Source organism: Prosopis cineraria, unplaced genomic scaffold, assembly GCF_029017545.1.
Source record: "Prosopis cineraria cultivar Desert tree isolate PC_DT_omini unplaced genomic scaffold, ASM2901754v1 PC13, whole genome shotgun sequence".
Lineage (NCBI taxonomy): Eukaryota > Viridiplantae > Streptophyta > Magnoliopsida > Fabales > Fabaceae > Prosopis > Prosopis cineraria.
In genome coordinates, this window is record NW_026555344.1 from 3640142 (window position 1) to 3653672 (window position 13531).

A 13531-nucleotide genomic window follows, 5' to 3' on the forward strand; every position below is an offset into this window, starting at 1 on the left:
TGTGTAAAAAGTGTCATATCTAGTCATTGTATTTATGAAAATGTCACCACTTATACTTTTTACACCGGTGTAAAAAGGTGGTGTAAAAAGTATTTTTTTATAGTAATGTTGTCATTAAGTTTTTGTATCAATAGGAGGATAGTAAGATCTAAAATTTGCTTAGAATTCTATTTGTTGTATTGTTTATAGAGATATCCATGTAACATGGTGTGACATCTTACATTTGATGCTTTTGGCTTTCCGCCTTTACAAATTAATCTATATACATGTCGTTAGTGGTAGACACAGGATCATTAGCTAGTGAGGGTATATTTTTTGAGGAAAAATGATAGAAAATTTTTAACCAAACACACAAATTATACTGAGATTTTATAAAATGCCATAAGTCTTCTCAAGTTCTTAGAAATTTTTTTAACATTCATAACTTTTGATAAAATAATCACAATACTCCTAATTTAAAATAAAAAAGTAATAGCTCTAGCTTAAAAAAAGTAAATATCAATTACTATTTTCCTTCTGATAATGATTAGAATGAAACAAATTATTATAATTTTTTCTGTACAAATTTTTTAGTCATTAAAATCTTATTGTTATAAATATCTATGATTATTTTAGTTTAAGCAATAATTATTTTCATTTTGACAATGACTAAAACAAAAAAAAAGTCATTACAACTTTTTCTTTGCAAACTTTTTATTTACTAAAGTCCAAGTGTTATGAATAGAAAAAATGGAAATAAAATTTTTTAAATTATGTAAATGATATTTTAGTCTCTCAAAATATCATAATTTTTTAAAATCTCTAGGAACTTTTATGTCATTAAGGAATGAATATAAATGATTAAATTACCTCTAATTTAAATATCAATTGCAATTCACAAATTTTCTTCCTAAAGTCACAAGAATTCAATAATAATTTATAAGTTTGTATTTAAAATTCTAATATTTATCTAGTGTTGCAAATATCAATTTTCATTTATAAGTTTTATTTCAAGATTTAATTTTTTTTTAAATTATAAGAATTCAATAGCAATTAGCAAGTTTGAATTAAGGGCAATTGAATCATTTACATTAATTTTTTAATGAAAAAAAAGTCTCTAAGGACTTCAGGAGAATTATGGCATTTCAATGAATCAAAATATCATTTATATAATTCAAGAGGATTTTATTATCATTTTTCCTTATAAATATTTGTAACTATTTTAGTTTAAGTAATAGCTTTTTTTCTTCTAGCAATGACTAGAATGAAACAATTACAACTTCCTTTATGCAAATTTTTTACTCACTGAAATTTAATTGTTGTAAATATCAAAGACTGCTTTAGTTTAAACAATGATAATTTTACTTTTGACAATAATTAAAATGGAACAAACAATTACTACTTCAGTTTAAACTGGGGGTATTTTAGTTATTTCATCAAAAATTATTACTCTCTCTGTCTCAAATTATAACACATTTTTAGATAAAATTTTACATATTAATAAAACTCATTAAATACACTTTATAACTTTACTTTTTCAAGATAAAAATATAAAATTTTAAAAATGCCCTTCATTTAATATTCTATTGATAAAAGAATATTGAAGAGAGAGAATATATGGGAAGGATAATGTTGAAAAAGTATTATTAATAAAACTTTATTTTTATCAAAGTGTCTTATATTTTAGAACGTCAATTCTTTTTCAAAAATGTCTTATGATTTAGGATGGAGGGAGTAATATCATAAGGGTCTCTAGAGATTTGACTAGAATTATGATATTTTATGAGATTTTATTGATATTTGCATATTTTGGGGAGCTCTTTCCGTCATTTTCTCATTCTTTTGTAAAAATAATAAAAAGTATTGCATATAATTATATGATTTTTTTTGTCAGAAAAATTATATCAAATTTAATAATTAGGTTTGATAGAAATTACTTTTATGAAATTTATCCTAATTTATTACTTTTAAGAAGTTTATTTATCAGATGAAGATTTGTTATTTCCCTTGTTGATAATTTTTTTTAAAAAAATAATTTCATTATCCTGTTCAAAATTCATAAAATCTGCAATATGCTAATTCAAAATCATGTTTTAATGTGAAAAATAATTTGAATGAATAAAAATAATTAAGAAGATCAATATCATAAACTTAAAAACATATTTTAAATACAGGTGCATAAAAAATAGTTTTTTTCTTTTTGGGTGAAACAAAGCTCAAAGACTACTCAATAATCAGTAGCACACGTTGTACAACAATCCTGAGCAATATAATTACACGCAAAAGCCAATCAATCGTACCATAACGCAACGAAATCCCTCCCCAAATTGCATCTCTATACAAACGTGGAAAAGGTCCCATGAATCTCTTTATTCCTACAACACTTAACAAGATTTCTTGATAACATCCTCTTTATTTATGTGGCTAAATAAGGTAGTTTCTTTTCAAATATTCAACTCTATTTGCTGTCTTGAAAACAAGGCTAAATAGGATATATGGTCCTTTAATTTAAAAAAATGCTTATCCCTCTCCCCAGTTGGACCAATCATACTAAACTAAAGATTGTCATTAAACACCTACGTTTTGCAATTCCACCAACTAATCAGATCAATAAGCATTGTCTATGTTTCTTCAAATGCCATCTCCATTTCATGTCCTCCTTATTCAGGCCATCTCCATTTCATGTTCTTCAAACAAGATTGTTGTCTTCTCTGTCTCTGTTTCATTCTTAACTCTTTCAATTTTCAAACGGACTTGTTCAGTCCAATGAGTGCAGGATTAAGCGATGAAGAAGAGGGCAATTGTGCATATGTTAATACTACATACATGGTGTCTATACTTTTTTATCTGCCTACTCTGAAATCAATGTAGGTTTGCCACTGCATGTCTCTCAATATTAACTAATTGCATTATTTCAAATAAAATGATCATTAATTGCCATTTTTACACCAATAATATTTTAAAACTGAAAAAAATTTCGTAAAAATTATAAAAAATATTAATAAATTTAAAGATCGTGAACGAACATATTACAATATTCTTTCATCTAAAAGCTGTGACATTTCACCAAAATTATATTATAACTAAAAAATTGAAAATTATTATTATGGAAATTAATTTCCCTAAATATTTTATTTTATAAATAATCAATAATACTAATTAATACTTAAGAACATTCTACCATATTTTTTCAATAAATATCAAATAAGCTTCTGAATATAATTATTTAAAAGATTAGGATAGTTCTATGAATGTAAAGATATAATAATAAAATATAAAACAAACTTGTATCTTATCGTCATCATATCATCATCAAATCACATGAATGTTGATGGCGTTGACAAGTTAAATAAGCCAAGAAGCAACAAATTGGAAGTTTAAGGGTGTGATTAGGTTTTCAACATTTAGCATTTTAGATCCAATTTTTAACATTTCAGATATTAAATATTGTTTAAGTATTTTTTATGTGAACAAAATAATATTTTGAAAGTGAATTGAAATGTGGTTAAAATGTGAATTTGGAAACTCAATTTTTTTGTGAATTTGAAAGTACAATTGGGAGTTGGTTTGTACCTATTTTTATAAATAACCACGATACTTTTATTATATTTTAATTTTTTATAATATTAAACTATATATTTTTTAATCTTATTATTTAACATATTAAATTTTATATTATTTTAAATTTTTTTATATTTTTTAAACATTTCTAATATATTACATTTTTATAACAAAAATTATCAATTATCATGAATCAATGTCCTTTTTTATTATTACATATTTAAAAACATAAATAATCATTAATCTAAATAGATTTCAGTTTACCAAACTAAGTTTTAAAAAATTATATCAAAATACAAATTTTGTTACAACAAATAATTTCACTAAACTAACTTTTACTAAATAAACTTTCAACAAATAAATTTTTGACAAATTAAAAATCAAACTCACACTAAGTTATAGTACTATAACAAAGAAAAGGGAAGGTTGAATGTCAAGAGTAAAGTAAATGATTACCTCAAAATAAATTCTTATACAAACCAAGTACGCCACCTTATTTGTGATCGGTTTAATTAAAATACATTGAGTCATCTAAATAAAATCTTATATGACATTATCTTAATTGATTTTTTTTGGTGTAATTAATTGATTTTATTCTAATGCTAGAGTGCCTATTTAATTCATTAATATCAAAATTAATTTATATTTAATACTATCTGAACATCATGTTTTTATTGAACAAATCATAAATGCACCAATTTATTTAAGAAGTTCTCTTAACTTAAGCTCGTACAATTTAATCAAGGCCATGCACCTCCATTCCATTGCGCAGTCTTGAAGATGATAATACTCCATACCCGCAAGCTTCTCTTCTACCAAAAATTAAAAAAATCACCGGGCTTTGCCCGGTGACTCAAACAAGGAAGAAGATGATCAAAGTGGCACTTCAACAGTGCGGAAACCAAAAGCCAATGCCCTCAGGTTGATGGAGCTTAACTTCAAATATTGACACCATTGACACATAAGAAGAAAGTAAGATGATACGTGTGTGTAGGAAAAATTAATCATTTATTTTTTATAATTTTAACTCGATTGCAATTTAATTTTTATAATTATTATAATTCAATCTCTAAATTTAACTTGATGCAACTTATTAAAATTATAAAGATTGAGTTGCATTAAATTAAAATTTAAAAATTGAATTACAATCAAGTCAAAATTATAAAACAAATGATTAATTTTTTAAATAATATATATTATATTGTATCAGTCATCTCCTTGAATGTACCAACAGAGGAGGATGGTGGCACATCGGCGAAGGATGTAAAGACGAGCACGTTGTTGTTTGATGAGAGAAGCGCATTTGCTGCTGAAGCCACGTCCCTTGTTGGCCTTTGAGATTGAAACCACCTTATCGGCCATCGCTGCGCTCTGGTGGGCGTACGGTCAGATTCCAAATTAATTAAAGGGATAAAACCCTAAAAAAATGAAGAAGAAGAAGAAGAAGAAGAAGAGCTCGAACGACAGAGCTCGGAGAAAATGGGAGAGTTATATATATATATATATATATATATGAATATGATCAATGACTGTGTAAGAGTGAAAGGAAAGGAAACGTGGCTGAGATTTCAATGCAACCAGGGGGAATGAATCCTGCTGCACATGAGTGCAAAAGAAATCTATCTTAATGTTAGTTTAATTTACACTCATTCCTTCCATTCAATATTATAAGGTAATGAATCAAATTACATCTCATTGATTAGTTAATTGTATTTATGTCAAATTTAAACAACAATTTCGTCGTATGTGTTGAAGTTGAACAAGTTAATGAACTACTTGAAGTCTCTCAATTTTTTTAAAGAGAATTTGAACTCTTAACTTCAACCCATATATAGTTTACTGTATTTTTATCATCTGACTTCACAATATTCATTATGAATACAAAATTATCAGTATCAACCAAATGAAACAAAGAGTAAATAAACTTATGAGCTAAGTATGTGTATCTTTTTTGTGTCAATGTAGCCCACCCATCAAGTTAACCTTTGGTTCAATTTAAAGGAAAAAGGTACCACGACTTACTTGGCTTGAATATCGTTCATTATTTTTTTTTAAAAAATCAGTTACTTAAATTCTTTTATACATCAACCTTTTTTTTATTTTATATCAAGGGAAATGAACTTTTATCATTTTTTCCAATGCATGGCTTATAGTTGAATCAAGTTTTGGTTTTCTTCAAAAAATTTTGGAGGGAGCACAGTCATTGGTCCCTATGGCTTTATTGATGTAGCTTTTTTATAATGTTTAATTTTCAGTTCTAAAAGCAATAAAATTATAGGGATTTGAGTATCAAATATCATCAAATCTTTTTAAAACTATAAGGATTAAAAATATTAAAAAAAATTATAAAGACTAAAAGCAAAACTTATTGAAATTATAAGGACTAATGATTATGTTTTTTCAAAAATTTTAAATAAACTTTAATTTACTTTTATTTAGTTGCAAGGGGCATCCGAATTAAATTAGACTTATCACTAAGAAATTGTTGGAACATTTTGTCAAAAAAAAAAAAAATTGCTAGAACAACACAAAAAACACATTAAAAACAGGTTTGTTACAATAGATCAGGATTCCTAGAAAATCAGATTAAAAAATAAAAGAAAAGACAAATCTTTATTTAAAAAGTGATAAAACACGTACTCCCTTGGTACTATAATATAGAATATTTTTTAAAAGTTTTTTTGGTTTAAAATTTAAGGTATTAAATAACTTTTATAATTAATTTTTTTAACTATATCCTTATTTCATTTATTAATTTTTTTAAAAATGATGCATTTGAACTTTTAATTGTCATTATTAAATAAATTATATATAATATTTAATTAGGATATAATTAAAAATATGTCAAATTTTTTAAAGAAATTTATGTTTCAACTAACATATTTTAAAAATAGTAAATTAGTTATCAATGCTTTCTATTGTTATCTGGAGGGAGTGTGTTATAATAGATTGGGATTGTTAGAAAGGATGATTAATTTTAAAAATTTGCTGCGACAATTAATGCGTCTCCATTAACACAATAATCCTAATTGGCAGGTGAATGAATATTGATCCCCTGATAATAATAAATGAAATAATAAAAAAAGAAAGCACATTGCTTGTGGCAGCAAAGAAACAGAAAACGAGGAAGGGAGAAGAATTATAAAAGTGGGGAGTGCCGCAGTGAGGATAATACAACAGCAAACACAATGCACGTAAATTGCAGAAACATCCAGCTTGTTCTCTAGTCCTCTGTCTTCAACCAAATCCGAGGAAGATGTTATCTCCGCGCGTCCAATCTTTTTTTTTCCTTTTTTTTTGTTTAATTTTTTTTAAAAAAAGACCCCAACGATTTAAAGGAAAAGGAATAAAACTAAGGGGTCGATTTGTCCCCATCGTCCATGTCAAGGTCCGGCTTACGCGCACCCACGAGGCGCAAACCCGACCCTAGAACCCGCCAGATCGTACACGACCCGGAAACCTTGTTGCTGGATGTCCCAAAACACACCCAAGCATCTTTATATTTTTAAAGATATTTACAGAGTATTTTTTCTTATTTTATTTATAAATTATTTTATTAAATTTTTATTATAAATTTTTTCATTTTACTTTCATTGAATGTTGGAGAAAAAAAATATATGTTAAAATATATATATATATATATATATTTAATAAAGACAAATGTGAGAAATTATTAAATTTTTATATAAAATTAATAAATTTTAATATTTTTTGATTTTGAGAAAACATATTAGAAATGCTTTATAAATAAAATCAGAGGTATATATATAATCAAATTTGGACAGTTTACTTTTTTAAAAAAAAAAACTGTTAAGGAAGAATGACAATAAAATAAAAAATTAATAATAATTAAGTCTTTAACAAAGTTTTTTGAAAAAAATATTTATAAATATTAATTCAAACAATCATAAACGTAAATTTGAATTATAAATTAAGAGTTATGTTTGTAATTTAAATGTCTTATTTCTAATTAGAATTCCTAAATTTACAATTACTTGGATCAATATTTACAGACTATTTTTTTTTAAAAAATCATTCTAACTATCATTAATTTCTTTTTTAGCATTTAATTGTCATTCTCTCAAATGAATAAAAAAATAATAAAATTTAAATGATTTATACTTGATTTGAATACGTCATTTTTTTAAGGTAATATCAATCAATTTCTGGAAGACATATAAATTTTCTACAATTATTGAGTGGAGTTAATTAAACCATATAAGTGTAAAGTTCTTATATATATATAAATATATTATACATGACTCAAACATTTACACTCAATATCTTACTTAAAAAGAATAAGTGTCAAACCACTAGAATTAGTTGGAGGTTTTTATAGATATAGTTCATATTATATAATGAAACCAAATAAACTGTTCAATATTTATTATATTTTATATTATGGTTAGTTTATTGTATTTGTTAATAATGTATCATTATATATCAATGATAAATTTTATGTAAATTTTTAAGTTTTCAATAATAAATGTCTTGTATATTAATATGGACCAATTATACTTTTAAATTTTTAAAAATTTCAGCTAGTGAACCAATTTATCCAACTAATTATTGTTGTGTAAGAATTTCCTATATATACTGGCGGATTCGTTTGGCCTCCAAGCACACCCTCTCTTACTCTTACATTATTCCATGGGGTTTGTAGCCAGGTGTATTACTTTCCCAAATTTTATGATTGATAAATCTTTTTGGACTAGAGAAATGATAATTTGATTTCGCAAAATATGATAATGATAGCGAAGTTCCAAACAATTTCTTTGGATTAAATTTTTATATGAAATTATTTTAGTGCCTTTTTATAATTTGTAAATTGTTTTAGTTATTAGTTGAATCAAATTTGCGAATACTTATATTAAATCTATAAACAATATAAAATTTGCTGGACTTTGCCGATAGAAAGTTATGATTTCTTAAATTATTTTAGTTATTTGTGAAACTAAAGCTATGGATATTTATATAAAACTTGTGAACCATATAAAATTAATTGAACCTTTTTGATTGAAAAAAATTACTAATTGAAAATTGTGATTTCTTAAATCATTTTAGTTATTGATGGAACCAAACTTATAAATATTTATACTAAACTTGTGAAACATATGAAATTAGTTGTAGAGGAGTACTAAAGTAATTTTACATAGAAATTTAATCTCAAAAAAATCTTTTAAAACCTCGCTACAATCATTATCATATTTCACGAGACTAAATTGTCATTTTTTTAGAGAGATTTATTTATCAGTTTCTTTTTATCTTTTAGTCAATGTAATGAAATCAGTGTTATCTCTTAATGTGTACCTATTTTCTTCCAACTTCATTAATTTTTTTTAATAATTACTCAACTTTTAATTAACCTTATCCCCACAATACCCTCTCATTTTCTTTTACCCAATTAGCTGGAGGATGGAATATGGACCATGCATCATGGTTTTCTGCTGCTTCCTTCACCATATATTAAGTGGAGATTCATCAGCTGGCTGGCTTCAAGCTTTTGATGGCTTCCCAAAAGTTTGGAATCTAAGCATAATATTGAGTCGGACAATCTTTTAGGATACAAAGTTTTACTTTGAATACATATACTTTATCTGGTGCAAGGATCTAGATTATCTTTTTCGTGGTTCTGCTGTGTTGGTCAAATGTAGATCGCAGACAATCTTTGATCTGAAAGATATGAATCCCATGGTCAAAAAAGAAAGAGAGAAAGAAAGATATGAATCCATTTTACATGCATTCCAATGCAAAAACATATCTGTGTAAAATATATGTAATCTTCCCAAATTGGACCGATAGCATATGCAGTTTGTATTATTTACAGACAAGGAGCTGAAGTAAAGCCTAAACAAATAAAGGAATATCGAATTCCAAATCCGAATGGATGCCGAGTGAGTAAACATTTTGTCCTTTCTTTCTTCTTCTTATTTTTTTCCCTTTTAAATGATTCATAACATTTAAAATTTGTCATCAAATCACATCAAACATTTCAATCTGTGCAGGCGCTCTTTCTTGTTGACCCATAATTTTACTAATGGAATTTGATGTGTTAGGGACAATAAAGCCCCTAAATTTTAATTTTTATGCAAACAATCCCTCTAAATTTGAAGTCATGTGTAGCCAATTTCAACATAATATGTTTTATTAATGATATAAAAATATAATTAATAATAGAAGAATTAGAATGAAAGTAAATTATGTGAGAAATTAAAAGAATGTAACTTAAAATATCTAAAATAATTGTGCAACTTATTAGATAAATCCCACTATATTCTCTCTTCTCAAGAGTAGTATTGTGCTTGCCTCTGTGCTGGAGACGCTGGGGTGAGGTGTGGAACAGCCTCATCGCCTCTTATGTGAAGAGAGGCAATGAGTTCACTCAGGCACTGGCCGCGAGCATCTTTAGAGCTTGGTTGTAATTTCCTAGAGTATTTATTCATAATGCATAAAATGATTACTATTTTTGTCTCTGTCTTTTTTCATGTGATACAATCTTTCAAAATATTTATATGGAGATTAAGTAAATTTACATTTATTATTTTATTTATGATCCGTTGTCTATGCATTATATATTTTAATATGATAGTCCCTTACTTCACTCGAGTACGCACCTTTCTAATGTATTGGGTAAAAAATGTTTTACAAGCCTTGCGCTTTAAGTGCACCTTTAACAACATTGCCCAAGGGACCTTGATAATGGGGTAGGATTTATGTTGTAAAAAATATCTGACCCCAAAAATTTAGAGGAAGTTGATTGTTAAATTATAAAAGCAAACAAGTAATCTACATATGATGGTTATATGGTTTAACAATATTGTGCGCAATAGAAACAGAGCAGCTACCTTTGCATGTGAATACTTGCATAGGCTGGCCTACACCCCCCAAAAAAAAAAAAATCATCATAGGCAAACCTATTTGTTAGTGTTCTACTAGTGCAAGAATTACATGATAGATATGTAAATTTTGAACTTTTGACTTTGTTAACTTTAATATGTTGACCTCATTAGGCCAAAATTTAAATATATCTTAGTATTATTCCAATACTTGGAGTCTTAGATCTGTCACTAAATGTTTGTCTGCCTGCATACATGGATTAAAAGTCATTTTACATGAGAGAAACTGCGAAGTTATCCATAATTAGTGATTCCCTTCATATTAACATTTTATGGGTTTTGCAATCTTGTACTCCTCTTAACTGCTTATGCATAATGCACATTGGCCGGTGCCTACTAGTAAAATACATTTCTGACAGGGTTAATGGGGATTTGCTAATTTCATTGTTAACATTAAAAAACTTGAAAGAAGGGAAAAAAGAACTTGCATTTCCTTAGTAATTTCAAGGGCACGAAAAGAGAGGAAGAATGATCTGTTACCAAAGACTCTTTCTTCCCTAATCTCTGTAGTTGACAAAATCCTGAAGTTATGAAGCTCATTGTTCCTCCCCTTTCTCAATCTTCATGGGGTAGAGTACTAAATGTGTCCAAATTCAATGATACTACCAATCCTATAAAACAAGATGGTATCAAATTGATCATTTGTAGATTGGGTTAAGTGATTCCACTTTCCAACTTCCAAGACTTTAACAGCTGTCAGTGAGTGCAACGCGCCAAAAAAAAAAAAACCTAGTAAGATTAAAACGTAGTAATTAAAAAGAAATGAATACGAGCAAAAGATGTGGACTAACATACTTTTCGTGAATGAGAAGGTTCGATTTCATAATGTAATCTCATGTGCATTCATCTCCATACATTGTATTTCCAGGAGTGTGCCACAAGCTGCTTAGGTTTTCAACTGTCACAATCTCGTACTAAAGCCCCAGTTTTCAAAAGCAACGAGAGTTTTACTTTACTGTTCTAATATAGAATTAAGCACACTTCAAGTTTCCGAAACACACGCTCTTAGATTTTTAATGACAGATCCATCAGAAAATGAGAGAACGACCTGATGAGCTCAATTACTCAGTAAGAATTTTTTAAAAAAAAAGGGCACCGATCATCTTACATTGTTAATAGCAATCAGTTTAACCATCCAGGGCACATAACTTTAATTTTAATGGCAATTGTTACATTGCTAATAGCAATCAGTTTAACCATCCAGGGCACTTTAATTGTAATGGCAATTGTTAACAGCTGACTAAATTTAATATTTTGTGCTTAAATTATTACATATATTTGGCTTTAATCCTTAATAATTCACTTCCACTTTCTGAAAGATGACCAACCCATTAATCTTCTCACTTAACAGACGGATCATCATCAATGAATTTCTCATTTCTAGTAACTAGTTTGTTCTCTAATATCTAAAGACTAAATATAGATAGAATTAACATTCTAAAAAGTAAAATTGTGGCATTTTGGATAAAAAATTCCACGATAATATTGTATTCCCAAAGGCAGTGAACCTATATACAGGTTACAGAGATAACCATACAGGAAATAAAATCAAATAAAATAAAGTATTAATTTCCATAATCCTAGTTAATCATATTCCAATATTTAAGGAGTAAATCTCTCTAATTTAAATATATTAAATACATAAAATATCAGTTTGACTATTCTCACACTTCCTCTCAAGTTGTATCATAGATACTAATCATATTCAATTTGCTCATATAACTTTCGAAAGCGGGTTTGTGTAACCCCTTAGTCAACACATTTACTACTTGAAGATTTGTAGGTAGAAAGGTTAGACATATTATTTCATCTTCTAGCTTCTCTCTGGTGAAATGTTGATCTATTTTCATACGCTTAGATCTCTCATGTTGGATGGGATACAAGGCCACACTTATGGAAGCCTTATTATCACAATATAGTTTTAATGGTAGATCAAGTTGGACATGGATTTCTTCCAATATCCTCTTTAACCATAGTTCTTCCATTATGCCTTGAGCAAGTGTCCTTAATTCAGATTCAACACTGCTTTTGGAGACAACCCTTTAGTTTCTAACTCTTCCAAGTAACAAGCTTCTCCATACAAATGAGCAATAGCTTGAAGTCGATCTCCTATTTGAGTGATGTTCACCCCAATCTACATCTGTATAAACTTCTATAGGTCTTTGTTCATGTTTTTGAAACAATAGGCCTCTTCCAGGATTACGCTTTAGGTACCTTAAAATTCTGTTTGCTACTTCCATGTGTTTTTCCTTTAGTTCACACATATACTGACTAGATACACTCACAGCAAATATTATGTCAAGTCTTATGTGTGAGAGGTGAGAGGTAGATAAGTTTTTAAACCAATCTCTGGTATCTACCTTTATCAGCTAGTTTCTCTTTTTCCTTGTCTTCCTCTTCCTCTTCCTCAACAGTATTACCTTCTTCCTCAAACACACCTTCTTCTCTCTTAGAAGCCTTCCTCTTAGGAACAATAACAGGGGTTTCAACAAGTTTACACCTTAGCATACCCATTTTTTTTTAAGAGATTAGGTACATACTTTATTTGGGATACATTAATACCCCACTTAGATCTTGCAACTTCTATACCCAAGAAATTCTTCAGATGTCTGAGGTCTTTGACCTTGAATTCTCTCCCTAAAGTAGCTTTTACTCTTGTTATCTCTTCATTATGATCACCAAAGATAATTATATCATCAATATATATAATGAGAATACACTTTTTACCTCCCTCTTCTTTAACAGATACGGTATGATTTGGTAGTTCTTGTTTGCAGCTCTGTAACTTTTTAAGACCTTCGAGAGTCTATCAACCAAGCTCGTGTAGATTGCTTCAAACCATATAACGATTTCTTTAATTTGCATACTTGGTTTCCCCTTTCTTCACTAAAGCTAGGGCAGAGTCATATAGACATCTTTTAAGTCTTTATTTAGGAAGGCATTTTTGATATTCAATTAGTGAAATGGCCATTCAAGATTGGCTGTTGTAAATAACAACACTCCAGTGGTGTTTATTTTTACCATTGGTGTGAAAGTTTCCTAATAATTAACACCATAAGTCTGTGTGAATCCTCTTGCCACCAACCAGGACTTCA